Source organism: Aethalodelphis obliquidens, unplaced genomic scaffold (assembly GCF_003676395.1).
Source record: "Aethalodelphis obliquidens isolate GAN/ISIS:26980383/991018 unplaced genomic scaffold, ASM367639v1 scaffold60, whole genome shotgun sequence".
Taxonomy (NCBI): Eukaryota; Metazoa; Chordata; class Mammalia; order Artiodactyla; family Delphinidae; genus Aethalodelphis; species Aethalodelphis obliquidens.
Window position 1 is genome coordinate 6,594,443 of NW_020838004.1, and position 18,189 is coordinate 6,612,631.

Below are 18,189 nucleotides of genomic sequence, written 5' to 3' on the forward strand. Positions count from 1 at the left end.
TTTGATTAATATGTGTCTTGACGTGTTTCTCATTGGATTTATCTTGTATGGGACTCTGTGCTTCCTGGACTTGGGTGACTCTTTCCTTTCCCATATTAGGGAAGTTTTCAACTATAATCTCTTCAAATATTTTCTCAGTCCCTTTGTTTTTCTCTTCTTGTTCTGGGACCCTTATAATTTGAATGTTGGTGTGTTTAATGTTGTCCCAGAGGTTTCTGAGACTGTCCTCAATTCTTTTCATTCTTTTTTCTTTATTCTGCTCTGCATTAGTTATTTCCACCATTTTATCTTCCAGGTCATGTATCCGTTCTTCTACCTCAGTTATTCTGCTATTGGTTCCTTCTAGAGAATTTTAAATTTATTTATTGTGTTTTTCATCATTGTTTGTTTGCTCTTTAGTTCTTGTAGGTCCTTGTTAAACGTTTCTTGTATTTTCTCCATTCTATTTCCAAGATTTTGTATCACCTATAGTATCATTACACTGAATTCTCTTTTCAGTGAGACTGCCTATTTCCTTTTCATTTGTTTGTTCTTGTGGGTTTTTACCTTGCTCCTTCATCTGCTATGTGTTTCTCTGTGTTCTCATTTTGCTTAATTTACTGTGTTTGGTGTTTCCTTTTCACAGGCTGCAGGTTCATTGTTCCTGTTGTTTTTTTTTTCTTCCTCCAGTGGGTAAGTTTGGTTCAATGGGTTTTGTAGGCTTCATGATGGAGGTGACTGCTGCCTGTGTTCTGGTGGATGGGACTGTATCTTGTCTTTTTGGTGGGCCAGACTGCATCTGGTAGTGTGTTTTCAGGTGTCTGTGAACTTAGTATGATTTTAGGCAACCTCTCTGCTAATGGGTGGGTTTGTGTTCCTGTCTTGCTATTTGTTTGGCATAGGTGTCTAGCACTGTAGCTTGCTGGTTGTTGAGTGGAGTTGGGTCTTCCCATTTAGATGGGGATCTCTGTGAGAGCTTTTGCTGTTTGATATTACATGGGGCCAGGAGGTCTCTGGTGGACTAATGTCCTGAACTAGGCTATCCCACCTCAGAGGCTGAGGTGTGACCCCTGGCTTGAGCACCAGAACCCAGTCAGCCACTTGGTTCAGAAGAAAAGGGAGAGAAAAATAGAAAGGAAGAAAGAAAAAAAAACTAAATATAATAAAACACAGTTTATTAAAAGAAAAAATAAAGCAAAAAAAATTAAAAAAAAAAACACAAAAAAAAAAAAAAAAAAATAAAACAGCAACCAAACCAAAAAATAAAACCACCAATGATAACAAGTGCTAAAAACTATTAAAAAAAAAAAAAAGGACAGAAAGAACCTTAGAACATATAGTAAAAGTAAAGCTCTCAGACAAAATTACACAAAGAACCATACACATACACACTCACAAAAAGATAAAAAGGAAAATATATATATATATATGTATATATATATATATATATATATATATATATATATATAAAAGAAAAAGGAAGAGACCAACCAAATCAATACACAAATCACCAAAGATAATAAGCTCTAAATACTAGACTAAAACAAACAAAAACCAGAAGCAAATTAGATGCAGAAAGCAAACTCCAAATCTACAATTACTCCCAAAGGCCACCCTCTCAATTTTGGGATGATTCATTGTGTATTTAGGTATTTCACAGATGCAGGGTACATCAAGGTGTTTGTGGAGATTTAATCCACTGCTCCTGAGGCTGCTGGGAGAGATTTCTCTTTCTCTTCATTGTTCACAGAGCACCTGGGGTTCAGCTTTGGATTTGGCCCTTTCTCTTCGTGTAGGTCACCTGAGGGCATCTGTTCCACACCCAGACAGGACGGGGTTAAAGTAGCAGCTGATTAGGGGGCTCTGCCTCACTCAGGACGGGAAAGGGAGGGGTAAAGAATGCAGGGTGAGCCTGCAGTGTTTGAGGCCAGCATGACATTCAACAGCCTGAGGTGTACTGTGTGTTCTCCTGGGGAAGTTGTCCCTGGATCACGGGACCCTGTCAGTGACGGGCTGCACAGGCTCCTGGTAGGGGATGTGTGATAGTGACTTGTGCTTGCACACAGGCTTCTCGGTGGCTGCAGCAGTAGCCTTAGTGTCTCATGCCTTTCTCTGTTGTCTGCGCTGGTAGCCACAGCTCACACCTTTCTCTGGAGCTCATTTAGGCGGTGCTCTGTATCCCCTATCCTTGCACACCCTGAAACAATGGTCCCTTGCTTCTTAGGCAGTTCCAGACTTTTTCCCGGACTCCCTCCAGGCTAGCTGTGGTGGACTAGCCCCCTTCAGTCTCTTTTCATGCAGCCAACCCCAGTCATCTCCCTAGGGTCTGACTACTGAAGCCAGAGCCTTAGCTCCTAGCCCCTGCCTGCTCCAGCAGTTGAGCAGAGAAGCTTCTAGGACTGGTGAGTGCTGGTCGACATTGATCCTCAGGGCAGAAATATCTCTGCTTTGCCCTCTGGACCCCTGTTTCTGTGCTCTCCTCCATGTCTCTGAAGCTTCCCCCCTCTGCCCACCCCCTGTCTCTGCCAATGAAGGGTCTTCTTAGTGTGTGGAAACTTTTCCTCCTTCACAGTTCCCTCCCAGAGGTGCAGGTCCCATCCTTATTCTTTTGTCTCTGTATTTCCTTTCCTCATTTGCCCTATGCAGGTATGTGGGGAGTTTCTTGCCTTTTGGGAAGTCTGAGGTCTTCTGCTAGTGTTTAGTAGGTGTTCTGTAGTTGTTCCACATGTAGATGTATTTTTGATGTATTTGTGGGAAGGAAGGTGATCTCTACATCATACTCCTCTGCCATCTTGATGGTTCCTCCTGCCATTATATATTAATTTTGATGCTTCCTTTCCTCTACTCAAACATGCTGTTTGTCTCTCAATACTGTCCCATGTTTCAAAGCTTAGCTTAAGAATCAAATTCTCTGTTAAACCTTTCTTATCTCCCGAACCCCAGCTTGAGTAGATAACTTTTGTTGTACCCTGTACAGACTTTCATTTCAGTAAATGTGACCTATTATTGTCCTTTATGTTTTTACATGTATAGATCCTCCTCATCTGATGTGTCCCAATTTGGGATTTGTGGTCCAACTCGTGAAATCTACAAATGTATTTGCTGTGTGCAGGCTTTCTCTAGTTGTTGTGAACAGGAGCTACTCTTCATTGCAGTGTATGGTCTTCTCATTTCAGTGGCTTCTCTTGTTGTGGAGCACAGGCTCTAGAGCCAGTCTCAGTAGTTGTGACATGTGGGCTTAGTTGCTCCATTGCATGTGGAATCTTCCCGTATCAGGGCTCAAACCCATGCCCCTGCAATCACAGGCAGATCCTTAACCAGTGAGCCAACAGGGAATCCCTGCAAATGTATTTTTAACATCTGTTGTCTTTGCAAAAATAATGTAAAAATGTATTTTTATCTGTTTAAGAATAAACCTCTCTTTTACTGTGACAATTTGTAGTTGAAAGATCTTTTCTCAGCAAGAAAATGTAATTTCTATGTAATTTGGTGGTTTCATAAATTGTGACTTATGAACTACTTCACTAGTCCTTGGGATTTCTTTTTGCTTAAAAAGGAGCTAAGCCATTAACAGGCACTTAAATTCCAAATGTGATGATTATGGCACTTGTTACTCACTTTTCACTTCTTTATGGTTTTTTTATGGAGCTGACATTTCCTGAGTTCTCTCGAGAATGTGCATTTTAATATTGAAGTATTCCCTCTCCCTCAGTCATTGGCATTCTAGAGTGGAGAATCCCTAGTCCATTTTTGAGTTGAACCAGTCATTTAAGCTCAAGAGATTCAGCTTCATTACCTTTCATTGAAGGTGTCAGAACAGAAGGGCTTTAAAGTTCAGTCAAGCTCTAAATAGGTTGCTACAAACAGTGAACCCATAAGCCTACTTGTTTGACTGATATCAAAGTTCTGGCCCAGGATTGTGAGGTCATAGGAATAAAATCCCACATATGCTTAATCCCAAAGAAAATATTCCATAGCTAAGATTATGGTGAGAATTTAAAATTATATGTGAGAGAGTTTATTTTTAGACTAGTGAGAACAGATGAAAGAACCTAGTTCCATTTATACTAGATATGTAATAACTTATGAAGATTGCAGTAATTACTTACAAATATTTGAATAGCATAAATGCTGGAGGGAATGAAGAGTTTATGGAGATGTACATAAAAGAAATAGATTAAATTCAGGGAACATAATTTCTTTATATTAAGAATCACCTTTTTAAGAAGGATGTTGATAATTTAATATTGTAGGAGATAAGTTTCTCAAGCAAAGCCTTAATCCTTTAAATTAAAACAAAAAGTATTGAGGGAATTGTACCTGTATAAAAAATTTTGTGTTTTGAATTTTAAATTTGTTAACCATTTGTTGAAAATTAACTGGAGGTTTCCTACCTGGTTTGCTTTTTGAAAAATTAGCTTTGTACAGCCTCTGTAATAACTTATACAGGATGTCTAAAATAAAGAGAATGCTTTTTCTAGCATACACAGATTAAGTGGACAGTCCTGAATAATTACTACTTTTTGATAATTTAATATAGTATTTAGCAGCAAGACTGTAATGCTCAGAAATCAGTACAAAATGACTACTTTTTTCTTGTTTCTAGTAGTGACCTTTTCTTTTCTGCTTAGAGAAGTTCCTTTAGCCTTTGTTGTAAAGGTGGTCTGGTGGTGCTGAATTCCCTTAGCTTTTGCCTGTCTGTAAAGCTTTAGTTTCTCCATTGAATCTGAAGGAGAGCCTTGATGGGTAAAGTATTCTTAGTTGTATATTTTTCCCTTTCACCACTTTAAAATATTGTGCCACTCCTTTCTGGCCTGCTGAGTTTCTGCTGAGAAATCAGCTGATAACCTTATCAGGATTCCCTTGTATGTTATTTGTTGCTTTTCCCTTGTTGCTTTTAATAATTTTTCTTTGTCTTTAATTTTTGTCAATTTGATTACTATGTGTCTTGGTATGTTCCTCATTGGGTTTATCCTATATGTGGCTCTCTGAACTTCCTGGACTTGGGTGACTCTTTCCTTTCCCATGTTATGGAAGTTTTCAGCTATCATCTCTTCAAATATTTTCTCAGGTCCTTTCTTTCTCTCTTCTCCTACCATACTCCTATAATGCAAATGTTGGTGTGTTTAATGTCCCAGATATCTCTTAGCCTCTCTTAATTTCTTTTCATTCTTTTTCTTTATTCTGCTCTGTAGCAGTGATTTCCACCATTCTGTCTTCTTATGTGATAAGAAGATAAGTGAAGAGGTCACTTATCTGTGCTTTTGCCTCAGTTTCTCTGTTATTGATTCCTTCTAGTGTATTTTTGTTTTGTTTTTTTTTTCAGTTATTGTATTGTTCACCTCTGTTTGTTTGTTCTTTATTTATTCTAGGTCTTTGTTAAACATTTCTTGTATCTTCTCAATCTGTGCCTCCATTCTTTTTCTGAGAACTTGGATCATCTTCACTATCATTACTCTGAATTCTTTTTCTGGTAGATTGCCTATCTCCACTTCACTTAGTTGTTCTTCTGGGGTTTTATCTTGTTTCTTCATCTGGGATTTTATCTTGGTCCTTCATCTGGGATACATTCCTCCTTGTCTAACTTTCTGTGATTGTGTTTTCCATTCAGCAAGCTGAAGTGTTGAAGTTCTTTTTGCTTCTGCTGTCTGCCTTCTGGTGGATGAGGCTAAGAGGCTTGTGCAGGCTTCTTGGTGGGAGGGCCTGGTTCCTGCCCAATGGTGGGTGGGTTGGGTCTTGTCCTTCTGTTGGCAGGGCCATGCTCAGGAAGACTTTAAGCAGCCTGTCTGCTGATGGGTGGGGCTGTGTTCCCACCCTGTTGGTTGTTTGGCCTGAGGGATCGTTTCCCAGCACTGAAACCTACAGGCTGTTGGGTGGGACTAGGCCTTGGTGGGGGAAGTGGTGGCCTCCAGGAGGGCTCAAGCCAATGAGTACTCACCAGAGCTTCCTCTTCAAGTGTTTTTTATCTCCACAGTGTGCCACAACAACCCCCCCTCCACCTCCACAGGAGACCCTGCAATACTAGCTGATAGGTCTGGCCTAGTCTCTTATGACATCACTGTTTTTTGGAGGATCCTGGTGCACACTCTACCTTGTGGGCACCCTCTAAGAGTAGAGTTTCTGTTTCCCCAAATCTTGTGAAATTCCTGAGATCAAACCCTGCTGCCTTCAAAGCCAGATTCTCTGGGTGCTCTTCTTTCTGTTACCAGAGTCCCAGGCTGGGAAGCCTGATGTGGGGCTCAGGACTTTCACTCCTGTGGGAGAACTTCTGTGGTATAATTATTTTCCAGTTTGTGGGTTGCCCACCAACTGAGTATGGGATATGATTTTATTGTGATTGTGCCCCTCCTACTGTCTCATTGTAGCTTCTTTGTCTTTGGGTGTAGGGTATCTTTTTTGGTAGGTTCCAGCTTTTTTGTTGTTTTGATAGTTTTTCAGCAGTTAGTTGTGATTTTGATGTTTTTGTAAGAAGGGGTAAGCTCACATCCTTCTACTCCACCATCTTCCTTGTAAGTCTCAAAAAATGATCTTAGAATATAATGTTAATACAGTGGAACACAAAGTCCAATGTACTGTATGTTCCAGTTTTGTAATAAATTCAAGTTTACATCTATATGCACACACATGTGAACACACAAGGTTAGGAGGATATACACCAATAATTTAAATGTGGGCAACTGAAGTGATAAAATGAGTGATTATTTATTTTATTTTCTATATGCTTAAGTAATTTCTAAAATTTTTACAAGTAGTATATACATTATATTTATGAACATAAAACAATAAAATTATTTTAAAATCTAGTTGAGATGGATCACAGATTCTATTCAATCCATTTCTCTTATTTTATAGTTGAGGGAAGTAATGTGTAATGGCTTGGCCAAGTTGACACAATACATTCAGGCCACAGATGGACTAATTCCACTTTTCTTGCTTCTGATCTAAGGATTTTTCAATTAGTACTCTCTTACAACCTTTTACTGTACTCTGTTGTATCTATATCCTAGGGACTTTTTATATTTCTCTTAGGAGTTGACTTTTACACATGACTTTAAAGCTCTTTGTAATTTATAAATCTGATAGTAAAGCTGTGGAAGTAGAAGGATGCCTAGAGCTGGATTCTGCACAGAATAGCCTAGACATCTCTGGCAGGCAGAGATCAGTACCTGGAATGTCTGAATGGAGTTTCCAAGGCACCTGAAGAGGCCAGGATAGAGAGGACAAAAAGACAGATTTAAAAACTGGCTTCACAATAGATAGCATACGGGAATCTTAAAAGGTGCTGATTCAAGTTGGAAAATTGATAGACCAGAAATAATGGATTTAATTTGGAGTTACATAAAAATCAGTTTAAATAGTAGCAGGGGGGAAAGTTTTTAAGAAGAGCTGTTTTAAGAACCACCAGGAAACAGAATAATCCAAAAGGCTGTAGAAATAAATAACAAAAATACTTCAGCTCTTGATCAAATTAGAGATTAACAAATATGTTTTAAAAGTGATTTAGGGACACATGAATCATTGAAAATCCTGTTTAAGTTAGGAAAAAAAAGAACCAAATAGAGATAGTTGAATCATAAGCTAATCTAAGTCAGTTTTTGAATATTCCTGAATTATATGAATGCCAAATTATTTCCCTAAAAACATTGCTTTTGTTCTTTTAAAATATAAGCATACAATTTTTCAAATGTAAAGGAAAGAATATCATAATGAACTTTTGTATATCTACCAACCAGATTTAAAAATTAAATATTAAAAATAAATGTTAGATTTAAAATTCTAGTTTTAAAAATAAGATTCTAGATTTCAAAATATAAATATTTTGACATATTTACTTGCTTATTATTTATTATTCCTAACCATTTGCAATATGTTTCAGACATCTTGACACTTCACCTCTAAGTACTGTTATCATGCATTTCCTAAAAATAAGCACAGCCAGAAATTTCACAATAATATCAGTAAAACCATCAGTTTTATTTTACTAGTTTTCTTTTATTGTTTATTTGGTCAGTCCACAATTAATACAACAATTTGGTTACACCCACACTAGAGGAAAACATATTATAATTTCTCTATTCTGTAGTATTTACTCTAGTACTCTGCAGATTATAAATTCTATAAATAAATTATTCACAGGAATGTCAAAGGACCTCTAAGACTGGAAGGCATGTTAGTCCATAATGATGCTGTGATCTACCATGGGTATTGAATGCAACTTTACTACTAACTTTGTAGAACTTGGAATACGACTCTTGTCTTTTTCATCCTGTGTATGTGAAAAACACAGATCACTGCAGTGACTCTGGAATATGATGCAGCTTTACAAGCTTTTATTATAATGAAAATTTCTATCACATTATCATTATTTTCTTCTAGCTACTGTGAATGACGTATACATCTTCAGTTTTCACATTTTGCCAATCTGTAATCTGGTTTCCTGTTGTTGAACTTAACCATTTACCCTAGTTCTAAGGGTGCCTATTAATGACTTTCTGGGACACGTGCTGGAGCCAGATACCACTGAATAGTTTAAATTTTGCTGGGGCAGGGGTTCAATTGATCTGATCTCGGAGGCTGCAAGGGTGACGTACAGGGCCACGGTCTCCCTTTCACCCTTCCCCTCCTTTCCTCCCTCCATGCCTCCTTCTTTCCTTCTTTCATTCTTCTGTTCTCTTTTCTCTTACCTTTTATTAAAAAATTAAAGCTACAAAAAGCTGAAGAAACATTGAATGACCATAAAGCCTCCATCAAGGTTCCCAAGAGTTTATAATTTGCCACGTTTGTTTTTCTCTTAATATACATGTTCATAGACATCTGTGTACTTTTCTTTGAAAGTTTGGTTCAGACATGTTGAACCTTCCTGAACTGAACACTTAATAACCCATTATGATTCCATTATGACTGTATATTCCTTATCTGGTTACATATTTCAAAGAAATAATTGCACAGGAATAATTTTGATAGAAATTTTCCTGAATTTCTTGACAGACAACTTTTCTTGAATTTCTCATAAGGCAAAATTTTTGTGTACATTTTATTAAATCTATAGTAAAAAAAATAGTAAATATACAAAACAACCAGTATTACATATCTCAGAATAGAAGAATAGCAAGCACTGAAGAATAAGATAACACATACAGTTGATATAATTTCCTTTTTAGCATTATTTTCAAATTTATTTTAATGATAATATATAATCTGGCCTTTCCCCAGACTCAAATCTTGGGCCAGCTCATCATGCAGATCAGCTGATTATCAGGCTCTGACTTAGTGATCTTTAATAGCTTTAGAATATTCACTCATCTTATGTCTCACTGTTTATGGTCATTGATCTTATTATGGAGTTCTGGCTCTCTAGGGCCTTTGAGTCTCTTGGAATTAGACTAGCACATCAATTTTGCATTAGCATTTCTTTCTAAGGATTGCATGTGAAAATTTAGTTACTCTCCAAGGCTGCTATCTATTTTTAAAAGGAACAAAACATATAGGGTGCTTCTAGAAAATATAAAGAATAACTTCACTCTTATACTAATGGACAAAGAAGGAGAGCCTAGAAAGACAAAATGAGGGATAGAAGGACTGGAATGCAAATGAGTGGATCTTCGGAATACACTTAGGAAAGCTAGAAATGTTTTCTAGACTTGGGATAAAGTAAACAAAAAATTTTAAAGCCTAAGGAGAAAGGGGTAGGAAGGAGATAAGGAGGTAGAAGATGACAACAGACATTCTCCAGCAGGCAGGAGCTGAGGGGCTGAGATCCATGAACACTGGACAATGATTAAGTGGCTCATTGGAAGGAAGAGTTAAGACAGTTTGATTTACATTTCACATCAAGATCATTGTTCGAAAATGGAAAATGCTCATACACAGATTTACATCTGTCAGAGTTTGATGTGGGCAGATCATAATTAATAATGAGATTGTCTATCAAACTTAGAAGTATCTCTACATATGAAATAGAAGTGAAATTGAACCGAGAATCTATTTGGTAGAAACTTGAGTGGCTTTACTAAGTATTTTATATCTTCTGCTGCCTCTTGGATACCACTATATACTTACTAATGTTGAAGGAGTTGAGGATTAGAAATCACAAGGGCCAAACTGGATTGATTTGCCTTTGTCTCTGATTTGACATTCACTTGTAAACTACCTTGGCTTATGCCTAACTTTTCATTCCCATAAGTCTTGTTTTCTCCCATGGACATTAAGCTCCTTGACAATAGTAATTGAATGCTGTGTGTCTTTTTCTATATTTGCATTATATCCAGAGTGTTCCCTCAATAAATCTTTTCTGAAAGAATAAATTACAATAGAAAATTAAGGGGGCAGGTATTTTTTCAGATACATATAAATCTGAGAGACACTGGAACTTGGAAATCTAGTGAATTTCTTGTTGTCTATAGGACACCTTAACTTATTAGCATGGCCCTCCAAAATCTCAGAATGTTTATCATTCCCTACCTCACCATTCACCCCATATTCTCAAACACTGAACTAGTTGTCATTCCACAATATGCCATAGAATTTATTCTTTCCGTGAGATTCCCTCTGGAACACTTTAGCACCACAATTTTCCTGACACTCAAAATCCTACTTACCTTTCAAGCTCCCTGTAATGTCCATTCCTTCCTTCACACCTCAACCTCAAAATTCATCTCTCCTTCATAATGTGTAGTCATATGCCTATAGCTATTTTTGTAATTACAGTGTAAATAAGTTAGCTGTTAACTAACTTGGTGGATAAAAATATCAGTCAGTCTCTGTTTTATTCATGATTTTATCTCACATGCATATTTTCATGACAGGCACTGATAAAAACATCAGTCAGGGCCATTAGGGCTACTACTGTCTCACTTTCCTCCAGTGCAACCATCTCCAGCATTTCCTATAGAAAATTAGAAGAAGGCTGCTTGAGAAGAGGAACAGGCATATAGCTCTTTCACTTTATTCTGGTTTTGATCCTGCAGGGACAATGTAATACAGTTCCAAAATCACCATTTGTTTTCTTCAGAAAGAGGACTATATTCTTATTGAATGTCCTGCAATGACATGCAGCCTGAAGAGCCAGTCCACTAAGTTTCAAGGTCAGTTTAGTTTAAATACCAAACTTAGGGAATGGCACAAAGAACTTCACCTCCTGAACCAGTGAGAATTGTGACAAGACTTAACTGACCTTGAAAGAATTATTTAGTTTTAAAGACATGAATATTTACATTTTAACTGTAGTATTACTTTAGTTATTCCTTTTTTTTAACAACTTTATTGGAGTATAATTGCTTTACTATGGTGTGTTAGTTTCTGCTTTATAACAAAGTGAATCAGTTATACATATACATATGTTCCCATATCTCTTCCCTCTTGAGTCTCCCTCCCTCCCACCCTGTGCTATGCAGCTGCTTCCCACTAGCTATCTATTTTACATTTGGTAGTGTATATATGTCCATGCCACTCTCTCACTTTGTCACAGCTTACCCTTCCCCCTCCCCATATCCTCAAGTCCATTCTCTAGTAGGTCTGTGTCTTTATTCCCGTCTTACCCTTAGGTTCTTCATGACCATTTTTTTTTTCTTAGATTCCATATTTATGTGTTAGCATACGGTATTTGTTTTTCTCTTTCTTACTTACTTCACTCTGTATTACTCAGCCATAAAAAGAAACAAAATTGAGTTATTTGTAGTGAGGTGGATGGACCTAGTCTGTCATACTTTAGTTATTCATATTGATATTTGCCTTTGCCTATGTTAGTTCCTATTTGTATATATGTATATAAAATATATGGAAATTAATAAGATTTATATTGAGAAGTGTACAAGTATTTAAGTATATTTAATGTGCCCTATCAACACATATTTTGTTATTTGCACTGCTCGTGTGGAAAATAAATTAAGATCAGAAGGTTTGTTTTTAGTCTAACTTAGATTTAGGACTGTTTCATCAACAATTTGACATCCCAGTGAATATTTTCCTACTCTAAGACATTTAATATTTTATTGTATTTTTAATCTCTCACTTCCCAAGATTTAAGCTTACACTTGAAAACACTGATGCAAAATAAATTAATGATGGGGCTTCAGAATTGTTGGCACCAAAAAGTTAATCAAGCAGTTTTTAAGGAGTGTACCCATCTCAGAGACAAGATGGATTGATGTTTACTTCCTTACTCCTAGTGATACAAGAGAGTAAGTAAGTTCTTGTCTCATCACAGAAAGCATTCAGAGATTAGACAGAGAGGTCAAGAAGGTAAAGTGAGGATTTACTAAGTGATAGTACACTCTCAAGGGGAGAGTGGGCAGATTCAGGTGAGTAGCTGCCCTGAATTTGTTTGCCAGGCAAAGAAACTTCTCTGTGGTGTATGCAGACCAAAAACAAACAAACAAACAAAAACAACCAAACAAATTAGTGACAAATGTGGACTCAACACCATATCAGAATATTTCTCATTTTTTCCCACTGGATTTTTGCATTTCCCTTCCCTTCACAGCACTATATTTTCTCTTTGTTTGTCTTATAACCCTCTTGGTCATATGGAATAAAACAAGGATTTTACAACTCCATTTCCAATGAACACATAAGAGCTTTTGAATTAGATGTTTTGTTGTCTTGTGTTTTGCTACCCCCAGTGGGAACTCTTGGGGTTATAAATGGGATAGGGTGATTAGACAACTTCCAATGGAACTTTATTTTACAGCTCATGGAGGTGTGTAAGGTTAAAATCCGTAAAGGCTGTTACAGAGGGCCGAACTTGAGAGGATACTCCTCCTGATGAAATACACCACTTTAAATGAATTTATATCACCTTCATCTTCCCCGTCATCATCCAAGACACAATCCTGCAATCGCTATCTAAGACTTAGAGAGTTGTTTAATTATTATTTACTCCTTTGTTTCATTTTACTAATGAAGGACTAAGGCCCGGAGAAGTAAACTGATTTTCCAAAAATTATAAGCTGTGATAAAGAGATAAGAATTGACTTCAGTTCTCCTGTTACTCTGAATGTTTTTCAAACATCACTCTATTACTCTACTTTACAGCCTCCTTCTTGGAGGGTATAGCCTAGATACCATCTCTCAGATCACTTCCTTCTGTTCACATCTTAAACATCTAGGAATAGGAAGACAGTATATACATAGAGTATAAGAACATGGACTCCATCCAGAATTCCTGGATTTGAATATTGCCTCTTGGAAAATTACTTAATATCTATGATATAAATTTCCTTTATGTAAAATAGAGATGTAATTAGGGCTCTGAAGAGAAATACATAATAGGATATCTATATATCACTATCTCTATTTCTATCTCTATTACTCTATCTCTCCACCTCTCTCTCTCTCTCACCTTAGAAATAGATTTATTAAGAAGAACTGGTACACATGAATGTGGGGGCTGAGAAGTCCCATGATCTGTTGTCTGTAAGCTGTAGACCCAAGAAAACCAGTAGTTTACTTTGAAGGCTTGAGAGCAGGAGAACTGATGGTGTAGGTTTTAGTCTGAGTCTAAACACCTGAGAACCAGGAGCACCAAGAGAAGAATACCTTTGTGTCAGCTCAACCAGGTAGGCAGAGAATAAATTGAACCTTCTTCCACCATTTTGATCTCTTCAGGCCCTCAATGGATTGGATGATACTCATGAACATGTACATTGGGGAGGACCATATGTTTAACTCAGATCTCAATTCAAATTCTAACCTCCCAGAAACACCTTCACAGACACACCCAGAAATAATGTTTAAGTGGCTATCTGGGCATCCTCTGCTACAGCCAAGTTGATACATAAAATTAACCCTCACTAAGATGGTAAGAATTTTAACTACCTTATAGTATTTTCATTAAGATTAAATGAATTTATATATATACATATAATTTAAAATTGAGCCTGGTACCTATAACAAAATAAACACAATATAGATATTACCTATTAATATTAGGAACTTATGAACCTATTTGAAGATACACTTATGCCATCTTAGGGGATATTTTACTTGGAGAGTTCTCCATTTAGTTTACCTAAGACCAGTGTCTACTTAGTGCAGTCATTATTTGCATAATCCTTTCAGAAATATGCTTCCCTTTTTAGTTTTCCCTTCATATATGAACTTTCCAGGGTAACCTTCAAGATCATGCAGAAAACAGGCTTTGTTATCAAATTTCTAAGGCCGGTTAAGGTGGTGTCCTCTAAGCCTGATTCTTTTGAGATTCTAAACATTGGGTGTGTGCTGGTAATTACAACATTTCAACACATTTCTAGAAACTTAGTGTAAATGCAAAATAGTGAAAAGCATTTCTTTTTCTGCTGTGTTGTTACAATTTGGAAAACTGCAAATTTCCTAATTACTGGTAGATGGCAGCCCTGTGCTGCTGGTAAGAAAGAATAAGGACTGAGTTACAGTCAACAGTTTCCTTGATTCTGGACATTATTCAATGAGTAGATTACTATCATAAAAAGCCAAAATACAGAACTTTCTAGAGAGACTGACAAAATATCTTGTTGAAATAGATAATAATATTAAATAAAAAAGAGACAGTATTTACTAGGGTCCAATTTTCATTAAAAAAATTCCAAAATGATAAGGATTTAGAATGAGAAGACATGAGCTTATGTCCTGTATCCTTCATCTAGTAGCTGCAACTCTATGAAGAAGAGTCACCCTGAGCTTAAAATTTATGTAATCTGTAAAATGGAAATGAGAAGTTTTTTCACAAGCTTGTTTATAGGATCAATTTAGTGATTGCTGGAAAGTACTGCTTTTAAGCTTTTTCACCAAGAGTCTTTACTTTCAACACAGAATTAATTCTTACCTGTCAGCGTAGAAATGTAGTCCCAAATAGAGTACAGAAGAAAAATGTAAATGAAGTCTTCCTGTGTGGTTTTGAAAATGAATCTTTTCTACTGCAGAGTGTAATCATATTTGTGTAAATGTAAAAGTAAAGGTTTACTTTTTATTATTTTAGATTCAGAAACTAATACAACATTGTAAAGCAATTATACTCCAATAAAGATGTTTAAAAAAAAGTAAAGGTTTAAGTGACATCATTATGTAAATTTCTAAACTTATTTATTAATATATAAAATCCCAGGTTCTGTGTCTTTTTCATGGTGGGCATTCACAAATTGGGCTTTTTATTTTATTAATATGCAAGGGCCAGAAACTTTCCAAGGTGGATAGTGTTTCACCTTCATAATACCTTTTTAAGTTGCATCAGATCTTCAATTAACATTTAGAAAAACAGTTTTAGCAGTGATAAATATGTGCTTAAGGTCACATGTAAATGGAAGATCCAGAATTTGAACTCAAGTCTTACCTCTGTGGCACAAATGAATTGTAATTTAAGGAAAATTATTTAATATCTCTGAGCTTGCAGTGATTAGCATGTCATTTGGATAGACTATTTTTCCTGGCCAACTATACCATTGTGTTACATGTAGAAATTTAGGTAAATAAGACTCTCTACAGTTATGTTGTTTCCATTGAATAATATTGAACAGAAAATTTTTTATTGTAATTTCTCAAACTGTAAGAAAAAAGGCAGTGAGTACTCTCACCTAAACAGAGGGGCTTGATACTCCCTTACTAGGAGATGACTAAGCCGTTCTTTTGAGCTTTGCCACCAATACTCTTTCAGTCTATAAGCAGAAAACATAAATAGGGGAGTCCTGGAAGAGTAGCTCAAAAGCCTAGAGAATATGTTCTTTGGCTGTTGTGCTTCTTTTGCATTCAAATAGGATAGCTTATAGAGACCAGCATTGCTTGTCTGAGAGACTGAAAACATATTCTCAGGCGGATGCTTGCTGAGGTGTAGAAACTCAGTGGAATTCAGTGAAAGTCCTTTGAAGAATTTCACATAACGCTGGAAGCACACAGAACATACAATGTAGGTTATACCTAAATACAAAGACTGGTGTCTGTTTATTACCTGAAGAGTTTTGAAGATGGAAGCTAGCTGAATTAGGTTGAACAAACCATATACGACATACGTAAAGTAAATATTTTAATTGAATTCAAGATGGAAAGCTATAGATTCCTTTTTTTAATTTTCAGAGAGAGATGGCATGATTTATCTTCAGATTATTCTGGCCACTGCATGGAGATGAGTCTATCACATGGAATAAAAACAGGGTGATCTTCAGGAGATTATTGCAGTGAGAGTTGTGTATTGATTTAGGGTGTAGCAAGTAAAATTTACATATCTCCCTCTCCCTATTTTTTTTTAACATTTCCTTAGGAATTAGATGAAAATGATCATACATTTTGGTAAAAGTAGTTCCTATAGAGTAGGAATAATCAACAGGTATAACAATCAGGATAGGAAAGTGGGTTCTATTTTATTCCTAATGGATGAGGTGCGTTTGATTTGAGTGACCCTGATAATGTACATAACTTCCTCACATTCTACTAACAGAAGAGTAGACATTTGTCATTGCCTTGGCACTCAGTGCTTGCAAGGAGAGACAAGAAGAGATCTGTGGTTGTCTTGAGCAGGCTAGTAATTTGCTGTTGTGTGCCCTCCAACTTTGAATACAAAATTATCATGTGTTGTTTAACATTTCTTAAAGTACAAGATGAGAACTGTTTGACGAATAGAAGATGAAGATATTGTGGTGATAATACTCTACCTTGTCTCCATAATTAAGGAAATCCAAAGCCATATCATTTCAGAAAAATGTTTTTTTTAAGAAGGGGTAAGTTGGGACAAAGTGAGAGAGTGGTGGACTTACATATACTACCAAATGTAAAAGAGATAGCTAGTGGGAAGCAGCCACATAGCACAGGGAGATCATCTCGGTGCTTTGTCTCCACCTGGAGGGGTGGAATAAGGAGGGTGGGAGGGAGACACAAGAGGGAGGAGATATGGGGATATGTGTATATGTATTGCTGATTCACTTTGTTATAAAGCAGAAATGAACACACAGTTGTAAAGCAATTATACTCCAATAAAGATGTTTAAAAAAAAAAAAAGGGATTTTCGCTAACTCAAATTGTTTTGCTAGAAGGTCGCTTATAGGTCCTGCCTCCCATTTTAAGTTCTTACTGAAGTATTTTTCCCAGCCATACTTTTCACTCCAGTCTTACACCTCCCCACCCCCCGCCTTTTTTTTTTTTTTGGTAATTTAAGACTATTTGTAATGCTTTCAAGCCCCTTATAGGTTAGTGATCAGAGAACCTGTCTGGTTGATTTGTCCTGTAATCTAGCTTTTCTAATAGATGCTGGCTTTTTGGCTATTTGATTAATATTTCTGTACTTAAGAAAGATGAACCTTGTACCATTTGACCAGTTGGTAAGTATAGACTATAAGGATCCAAGTCTTGAATTAGATAATGGCCCTTCAGAGAGTCAGTCCTTCTGGCATGTTCAATGGCTATGCAAAAATAAGAGAGATCTCACTTATAATTAATTTGAGTATATTCAATCATCAGGTAAGAGGAGTTTTCCAAGTGGAACCAAGATTTAAGACAAACTTTTCATAAAATCCATTAAAAAAATCAAGAAGTATTATCACTCTTCCTGAAGGCAATAGTTTTGAATAAAGAAATCATGTACTTTGGTGTTGAGTATGTGTTATATATAGGATGCTAGGCACATGATATTTAGACAGAGAAATTAGATAACATGAAACATTTCCAATTGAAAACTCTCCAAACCACTGCCTTCATTTGAGACCTGCTGCCAATTTCAAAACTATACAGGCATCACGGATGCCAAGGAAAGTCTTGCAAATTAACCTCTATTACATGATCAGAAGGAAAGAGACAAAGAAAGTAGAGAGATCATTAATCTTTGAATTTGTCTTGAGGTCACCTCTGCAGGAGGTGGGAGCTCAGACAGGAAGTAGGAAATCTGGGAAACCTCACATATAGATTTGCTAATGAAAAATCTGATGGGTAAGGGAATGTCACATCATTCACCACTGACTGTCTGGATATTACCAAATTTTATGGTGGAGGACGCTAGATCCTTTCTTTAACGTACTTGGCCTTTAAACAGAAGAAAAGGTAGCATTGCCCTATCTTACTCCCTGGATGAAACAATTCACATCGTGTTTCTAGAAAGAGAAATAGAATAGTTATGAGCATGAGCTTCAGATTCAGATGAATCAAGCTATGCTCCTGACTCCCTTATGTATTGCATGGAAAATCTGCTTAAATTTACTGAGACTCATTTTTCTCATCTGCAAAATAAGGCTAATAATACATAACCACATTGTTGTT